The 8,790-nt window shown below is 42.1% G+C and overlaps 1 protein-coding gene across 2 annotated transcripts in view; it reads right to left on the reverse strand.

Annotated features, from left to right (window-relative positions):
- Nucleotides 1–5,109, reverse strand: part of ZNF143 (zinc finger protein 143) — a 51,516-nt gene extending 46,407 nt beyond the window's left edge. For both annotated transcript variants that reach the window (XM_004683056.2, XM_004683055.2), the window contains exon 1: nucleotides 4,998–5,109. The gene's annotated coding sequence lies outside the window, so the exon portion shown is untranslated. The remainder of the gene's footprint in view (nucleotides 1–4,997) is intronic.
- Nucleotides 5,110–8,790: the final 3,681 nt, after the last annotated feature.

Consider the following 8,790-nt stretch of genomic DNA (forward strand, 5'->3'; position numbering starts at 1 on the left):
GGGATCAAAAACTGGGGTGTGGGGAGGTAAATGCACAGGATTATGGTGATGGCACACAGGTGACTTGGTGATGGGAAACCCGCGGGGATTACAATTGAGATGGGAAAAAAAAATGTACAAAATGATGTAAAAATAAACTGTTATAAAATAAAAAGAAAATAAGAACCTCACTTTGAATATACGTTCAAAACTCAAGTGGTAAGAAACAAAGAATCAGATACAGCCAAAATAATAACAAACCCTAGATATTTGACTGTAGACCTGAGATTACCAGAGGTAAATGGGGAAGGTGTAAAGTGTAGAAGGTACCGAACAGACTATGGTAGAGAACTACGGGTACCTTGATGGTGGGTGTTGTGTACTCACATACATCTGAAGGGATGGAAGCCTCTATATCCAAATCATACAATACTGTGAACCAATGTTATCTCACTTTAGAAAAAATTCAGGTCCTCCCTGGTGGCACAACAGGTTAAAACGCACCAGTTTGATTTCTGGCACTCTGGCCTGGAAGGTGACTCACATGACATGGCGGACTTCTACAGCCTCGCCTGCTGCTCAGCAGTGTACTTCATTGATCTGCCTGTTCTGCTCCCCACTCTGTCTCTGGTGAATCCTCTCACCGCCCCTGCACCTCTGGCTTGCACCCCAGTTCTGGATGTACAAATAAATATATATTTAAAAAAATACCAAGGGGTACCTCCCAGAAATAAGACTTGGAAGTGATGGTGGGGTAGAAAAGGGATTTTCTTTTTAAAGATTTATTTACTTATGATACAGGAACTGGGATGCAGGCCAGAGGTGTGAAGGGTAAGAGGATTCACCAGAGCCAGAGTGGGGAACAGAATAGGCAGATTGACTGAAATACACTGCTGAGGGGACAGGTCTGCTGCACCATTGTGTGTCAGCTGCCTGGCAGGGGAATGAACTCATGCTGCAGTGGCTGCAGGTTGCTTCATAGTACTGTGACTGTTATAACCCTTTGAGACATTAGGGAGGCTTCAAAAGAATTTTAATTCCATAAGTCAAAAAAATTTTTTTACAACCTATTACTGTCATCCATGGCTTTAAGAAAAACTAGTTTTTGTTTTTAAATTACTACAAACACAAGCATTATTAGAGTAAGAAACACTTAAATTTGCCTCAGGGATGCAAAGGAGATGACGTGTGAGTTTGGGCGTATAAATATATACTTACTCATGTAAGGAGACTAGAAAGGAGTAGTCCAAGCCTAAGGCTCTTTCATGGTGCCTCTGCCTCACTGCCCAGATCCTAACAGGGCTGTTCCAAGAATTAAGTGAATAATACACATAAAGCACTTAGCACTCAAGATACACTCAAAGCATGCTGGTAAGGACAGCAAGGTTAACAGAATCTTGCTTTTGCTGATATCTAATGCTCCTCTAACCAGTCCTTTTAACACCCACATCCCAGTTAGACAATGAGCCATTTAAGGTAACTACTGTGTCCTATTAGTTGTTAGATCTTAACATTTATGATTATATTATGTTCAATACATGAGTTTAACATAAATTATACTGAAGGTGCTTATAACCGCCCATTATATATATATCCAGCCATGCTGAACTTCTAGTTTCTACAACACACCTAACTCTTCCTACTTTTGCATTGTTCTCCACCTATCTAAAATATCTGTTCTACCACCATCCCCATATTCTGACAGAGAACTCTATTTTCTTCATAGCACCTATCAGAATTTTTAACTGAAACTCTAAGTTCCATAATGCAGGGCTCATCGGCCCTGTTCACCCTTGAATTCCCAGTACCTGTAACAAGGCCTGGCACATTGTACTTGATTTGGGTTTGTAATGAACTTAGGTATATCTAAAGTTAGGTATATATGTATTATTTTTTTTAAGATTTATTTATTCATGCATGCAGACCTGGGGTACAGATGTGTGGGGTGTGAGAGGGTTCACCAGAGACAAGAGTGGCAGCAGAACAGGCACACTGACAAAGTGCACTGCTGAGGGGAGCAGAGGTCGAGACAGAAGAGGTTTGCTGAGCCATGTTGGTTACCTCCCTGGCCAGGGATAGAACTCATGCTGCAGTGGTTGCAGAGAGCTTCATAGTGCTGTGCTTTAACTAGTTGTGCCACCAGGAAGGGCCCCAAACTTGGGTATAAATGTAAATCACTCAACAAGCCACTTAATTCAATGCCTAAACAAAGTAAGGAACTGAATAAAATGTTAACTTTAAGCACAAAAACTGTAGTTTGGAGTTAAATGCCTGTGGGTGGACATTAATGGAAAAGTATTCCTACATGGTCAGATCCCACTGCAGTATTTTAAAAAAACTGGATGAGGGCCCTCACTGGTAGAACAATGAAGCTATCCAAAGCCTGCTGCAAAACATGAATTGGATTCACTGCCAGGAAGGTGACCCACACGGCCAGGCAGACCTCTCCTGACCCACCCACTGCTCAGCAGTATACTTCTGCCTGTTTGCTCCCCACTATGTCTCTGGTGAATCCTCTCATCACCCCTGCACCTCTGGCCTGTACCTCAGTTGGGTAAACCTAAATAAATAAACCTAAAAAAAAAAAAGTTTGAAAACTACCTCCCTGGGCCCTTCTTGGTGGCACAGTGGATTAAAATGCAGCACCAGAGGCAGACCCAGCCACTATATCCCGGCCAGCTTCAACCTGGCCAGCAGGGGAGCTGACCCACGTGGGGCAGCAGTCGTCTCCTGACCCTCCCGCTGCTCCCCTCAACAATGTACTTTATTGATCTGCATGTTCTGTTCCCCACTCTGTCTCTGGTGGAGCCTCTCGACGCCCCTGAGCCTCTGGCCTGTACCCCAGATCTGTATGAACAAATAAATCTTAAAATATACATATATATATATAATGATGAAAAATCTCAGAGCTGAATAGGTACTCCTTCAATGAACATACACTGCATAATTGTCATAAATAATTAAGCTAAGGTAATGGTAGAGGGTAAAGAACTGCTTGACACAGCTAGTTTAACTTTCCATAAATACAATGAATCTTACTGCACAGCAATATCCCAACATGCCAAGTTTTAAATCATATATCCAATCCCCAATAGGGATTTTCATATGAAAGATTTTTACATTTCAATAATAAAAACACAACCTAATTTTAAAATGGGGAAAGGATCCAAATAGGTACTTCTCTAATGAAAACATACAAATGGCCAACAAGCACGTGAGAAAATGCTCAACATCATTAGCCACTGGGAAATACAATTCAAAATCACAAGAGATATCATTTCATGCCTACTAGGATGACAGCCATCAAAAAGACTGAAAATAAATGTTATTAAGAATATGAAGAAACAGGAATGCTCATCTACTAATTGTAGGAATATAAAATAGGAAAAGTCTGACAGTTCCACAAAATGGTAGCGATCTCACTACCACATGAGCAAGTCTACTCCTAAGTACAAATCCACACTTTTTTTAAATCCTAGATTCACTATGTGAAAATATTCACACAGACTTGTGCAGGAATGTTCCTAGCAGCAGTATGCAAACAAAGGGAAACCACCCAAAGCCTATCAAATGATGTCAGTACAACGAAATAATTATTTGGCAATAAAAAGAAATTAAGTACTGATATCTGTGATAACATGAATGAACCTTTAAATTATTATGAACTGTTTAAGAGCTAGCAAAGTGGACAGGAGTGATAAGAGAAGGAGCATGTTAGGGGAAAATGGGGATTAACTATTAATGGTACAGCTTCTTTTTGAAGCAATGAACATGTTCTGTGGCAATGGCTGCACAACTGTGTGGATGTTAAACCCACCTAATTATACACTTTTAAATGGGTGAGTTGTAAGGCCTGTCAATTATACCAGTAAAACTTTTTAAAGGGGGAGGGCGATAAGGGGGAAAAAAAAAGATACTCAAGTATTTGCAGGCAGCTAATCAGTGAATTTCCAAAGTAGTCAAAATACTTCGGGCTAACAGTTACTGAGTGTTTGGGTAATCTCTTCACATATTCTCTACTAAACAGTTATCAATGAACTAAAACTGGCATATTCGACAAAATTAAATACTAAAGAAACTTCAACTACAGAAAAACACATGCATCTTCCAGATCCAAGACAAATTCAATCACAACCTAGAATATACTTTTCACGATAGCCCCACCTGATCAGACCAACTGTTTAGAAACTCGCAAAGGATAAAATTTATTTTAAGAAAATAACGTGTATAGTAACAATATTGTTACTCTTCACTACTTTCTGCCTAGCTTCATTAATGCAGAAAAAAAATGTTAAAAAGCAAAAGTTGAGGGAATAAAAATTTGTTCACGTTCCGTAATAATACTACAAAGCGACTAAAAGATTTCTTCGCTCTTTGGTCAAAACCGACAAAAAGGGAAAGTAAAACCGACAACTACTAATAGTCGGTATTGGACCTCATGTGTTTTAAAAAAAAAAAAAAAAAAGGTAAACAAGCAGTATGTGCACGATCCGGGTAGCAGGAAAAGTCTGGGTGCTATTGCAGGAGGGGTCCCTAGCGGGCCCCCGGCCAAGCCCGCCGCGGGCGCCTCAGCTGGGGCCTGGTAAGGGCCGCGGGCCCGGCGTCCCAGACGGAGGAGCTTCGCCTCCGCGGCGCCTGGGGAGCCGCTCCGCTCGGAGGTCAAGCCGAGAAGCGCCGTCAGGCTCCCAAGGGCTCCACCCTCCCCTCTTCTCCCTCCCCTCGGCGGTCCCCTGAGGGAACGGGCGGGGCGCGGCGAGCAAAGACAAGGTGGTGGGGGGGGTAGCGTCCTCAGCGAGAAAAGCTCCGCCGCCCCAGAGTGGCGGCCGCGGGTTATTAATAAACTCCGCTTCTGCCCAGGCGCCGCTACCGCGTCCGGCCGTAGGTTCGGCAGGGCCTGCGACCGAGGCTGAGCAGCCAGAGTGAGAGTCCGGGCCCTAGTGGGCCCGCGCCGCCGCGCTGAGGGCGGCGGCCGGGCGGAGAATAATGCACACTGGGTAAAAACACATTTATATACGAACCTCCGAGAAAATTTTCCAACAATTCCTTCGTCCGACCACCATGCACCAGGACAGGAAACAGCCGCCCGGCCCCCAGGCCCCGCAACCCGCATAGCTTGTCTGAGGCCCGCCCCCAGTCTCCATTGGGCTGTCATTACGTCACTCACTAGACGCTGCCTTCCTTCCATTGGCTCAAATTTAGGTGATGCGGAAAGGAGACCGCCCTATCCCCACCCCCCTTCTTGACGTCAACTTCGCGGGGCCTTACAGCCAGCTCCTGAATGGCTCGTGCAAAGTGCGGGGTCAAAGTTGCTGCGTCTGACTGGTTAATGGAACCGCTCGTCCCAGACCGACACCGCCTCTTTGACAAGTGAATTATGCCGGTTCTGGGGCCTCAGCGGGAGGCGCCATTTTGTGGCGAGGGAGGGAGGCTGGCCCTTGTGACTAGCCAGGAGGGAGAAGGGGGAGACAGGCGCCATTTTCCCCACAGGGGCTAGGAGATGGCCCTGGCCCTCCCGGTGGGCTTGCTGAAGCGCTTTCTGGAGGCCGGTTGGGCTTTCCCTAGCGGTTGCCGAGTGCCGACCCTTTGGGAGGAAACTGGTAGGGGGGGATAGGAAAGAATGGGACACCTAACCGCTCCCTGGGGCTCTGGGTGCCTGCTGAGGCCTTGATCCGGGACGAGTACGCCGCATTTCCTACTGTGCCGATCGTTGATCGCCAAGTCGGCCTACGCTTCTCCTGTCGCCCCGGCATCTCCATGCGGTGGGAGGGTGAACCTCTGGGCATTAAAGACTTCTCTGGTAGACACCCGGGCGCTTTTACGATTTCATATTTAGGTTCAAAAATAATTGTGTTGCTACCCTTTTTATTTTTGTGTGTGTCGCGCATTAAAGGAAAGTGAAAAGGATAGGAAAATATTGATTCGGTCTCCCCAAACCTATTAAGAATGGATACAGATTAGTTGTGAATTTTAGGTAGTAATGTTTATTGTAAGCTATCCACCCAACTTTTTATGAACCTTTGTCGATACTAGTTATTTCAGTAGTACTCGTTTGCTTTGGTAGCCAATCTGAGTAAAGAGATAGTGTGCAGAGTAGAATTGGGGAATAACTAAGAATGAGGAGGCTGGCCCGTTATAAACAAGTTCTGTCCTAACTAGAAAAAGTGAAGAGCTGGATTGATGTCAGTTAGGTGATTAATTGCCGAGAGGACAAATCAAAAGATAGTGTGTATCCTAAGTGAGCCTAATGAAAATATTTTTGGTTTACAGTTAAGTGCAATTTGAGAGTTAAGTTTTTGGTAGAGGTTATGGTACTACTGACAAGAGGGTAAGGGTATAGTTTTATCATGAGTGCCAAATGCACTGGAATATAAATAGAATTTTGAGTCTTAATACATACTAAAAGCTAGTATTTCTGACACTTATAAAACTAAAAAATGTGACACAAAATTGGATGAGGTTACTTGAAACTGGAGGAACTGGGTCACTTTTTAAAGTCTTGAGCCTAATAAATATATTCCTTTTATTACAGAGTAGAGTTCAGGTGAAAAACAAAGGTGTTTTTAAATTTATTTTTGTGGGTCCTCCCTGGTGGCACATGGATTAGTACGCAGCAATGCAAGCTAGCAACAGCCACTTGAGTGCCAGTGCCATCCCCGCCCCCAGAGGTGACCCACATGGCACAGCAGATCTCTCCTGACCTGCTGGCTGCACCCCTCAGCAGTGTACTTCTTGATCTGCCTTTCTGCCTCCCACTCTGTCTCTGGTGAATCCTCTCACTGCCCTTGCACCTCTGGCCTATACCCCAGTTTTTTTTTATGCATAAATAAGTCTTTTTAAAAATGTACTTTTGTACCTTCCAGATGTTTGTACCTGTCAGAAATGTTATTAAAAGAATCAGAATACTTTGTATGGTTTAGCCATTAACTATATTATGCTTAGTCTACTTGTTAAAACCCTGTAACCAGGAACCTACTGAGTGGTTGTAAAAATTGAACACTATACTTTGGTTTAGGGAGAAAGCTTAATTCTGACTTTGTCACAGGTTGAGAAATTTGTGTTTAACATATTTACAAATGTACTATGTATTTAGGGCCATATATAATCTTCAGAATCTTGCCAAATCAAGTATCTGTTGACGTTCCATTTTTGTCAAATTAATGGCTTCAGTTACAATCTATGCTAGACGAGGCTCTTGTATCATTTTCTCCTCAATTTTCTAAATGGGCTGATTGCTTCTAGTCCCCCTCAAAAAAATGTTGCCTTCAGGCTTTTTAATATTTTAGTAACTCAAGATTTTCTATACAATTAGCTGTTTTTGGCATTTTGTACAGTGACATTACCATTTATGTGTTATGCATGTAGAAAACAGATACACTGAACTCTTGAATCTCCAGGAGTAGGCCCTTTAGGTGACTGATTTATTGAATTACTTATCTAATAAATTTTAATTTTTTAAATCATGGATTTGTAGATACTTGTTAAAGAACTTATAAACAAATCACTTCATCTCCACGAGATGTGGTTATAGATCTGTCACTTCTCAGAACTTGTTGCCTCAGCTACAAGGTCAAACAACTAATTTCACTGTGTATTGTAAGGATATATGAAAATGTAGATTAAAAAATGTAATGTCCACCAAGTAGGCTTTTTTCAGATGCTTTCAAGTGTTTAGTGAATGTTCACCCATCTGTTCAGTTCCCACATCAATGCTCTATGTCAAATGTCCTTAACATTTGGTAATTCCTTTGAAATTCTGATTAAAGCTCTGTATGGAAAAACCCACAACTTTATTTTCATAGGGTTCATGGGCCCAAAGTTGCAAGAAAAAAAAGTAAAAAGGAAGCATTTAATCAGGGCTTAATTAGAGCATACTTTTGGAAAAAATTTATGAAAAGCTTACTTAAAATGTTCCTTTCTAATCTCAGGAAGTATTAATGCTGATGGACAGAAAATAAGCTTGTTTGTTAGTTGCTAATTGCATGGTTTCTCTCATTTCATGCTACTTAGTACAATTCCAGTTAGAATGCAGTTTTTCCATTTTACCAACTCTACTTTTGAACCACTTCCAAATGTCACCCAACAATGAACTCAAAAGTTTAGTAGTTCTGGTTAATGTGTACTAATTTTTTGGGGGGGAAACTCAGAGGTGAATATACTCAATTTACAAAATACTTATAAAGCCCTCCAAATTCAAGGTACTAGATTTTAGCTATCACTTTGGCTTTTAATCATATTTGCTTAAATCAAAAGTAGAACATTCCAAACAAAGCAAAAACCAAGTTTCACTAGTATACATACTAAGTCTACTGTTCTTCAAACAAGAGCTAAGTAGTGGGTAGTTAAAGATGGAACCACTGTTTTGAACACTTTATTTTTCTGGGAAAGCATTCTTTTGAGACAGTGAAAAAAAAATCTTTATAAAGTGAAGTTCATGTCTCCAAATAAGCGGCAAAGTAGACGCCTTAGAAATACCACTGGATTTTAAGGACAAAAAAATTTAGGTCATTCTTACAGTTTTAACGCTATGAGTTACATTCAAAGTTGAGGTACAAAAGTTATTAGAAAAAAATTTTAAGGTTACCCGATTTGGCATCAGCAAGGGCTATTTGATAGGGTGATTTAAATAAGAGTGAACTGGTAGCAAAACAAAACACTGGAGTACATTCTCAGGATTTTTTCCCCCTAAAATATGGACAGTTGGCCCTCCCTGGTGGCACAGCGGGTTAAAGCACAGCACTGAGAATCTAAAGCCACTTCCACGAGTTCGATTCCTGCCTGCCCCAGAGGTGACCACATGGCGTGGCAGACCTC

This window comes from Condylura cristata, unplaced genomic scaffold (genome assembly GCF_000260355.1).
Source record: "Condylura cristata isolate star-nosed mole 26May11 unplaced genomic scaffold, ConCri1.0 scaffold00015, whole genome shotgun sequence".
Taxonomy (NCBI): domain Eukaryota; kingdom Metazoa; phylum Chordata; class Mammalia; order Eulipotyphla; family Talpidae; genus Condylura; species Condylura cristata.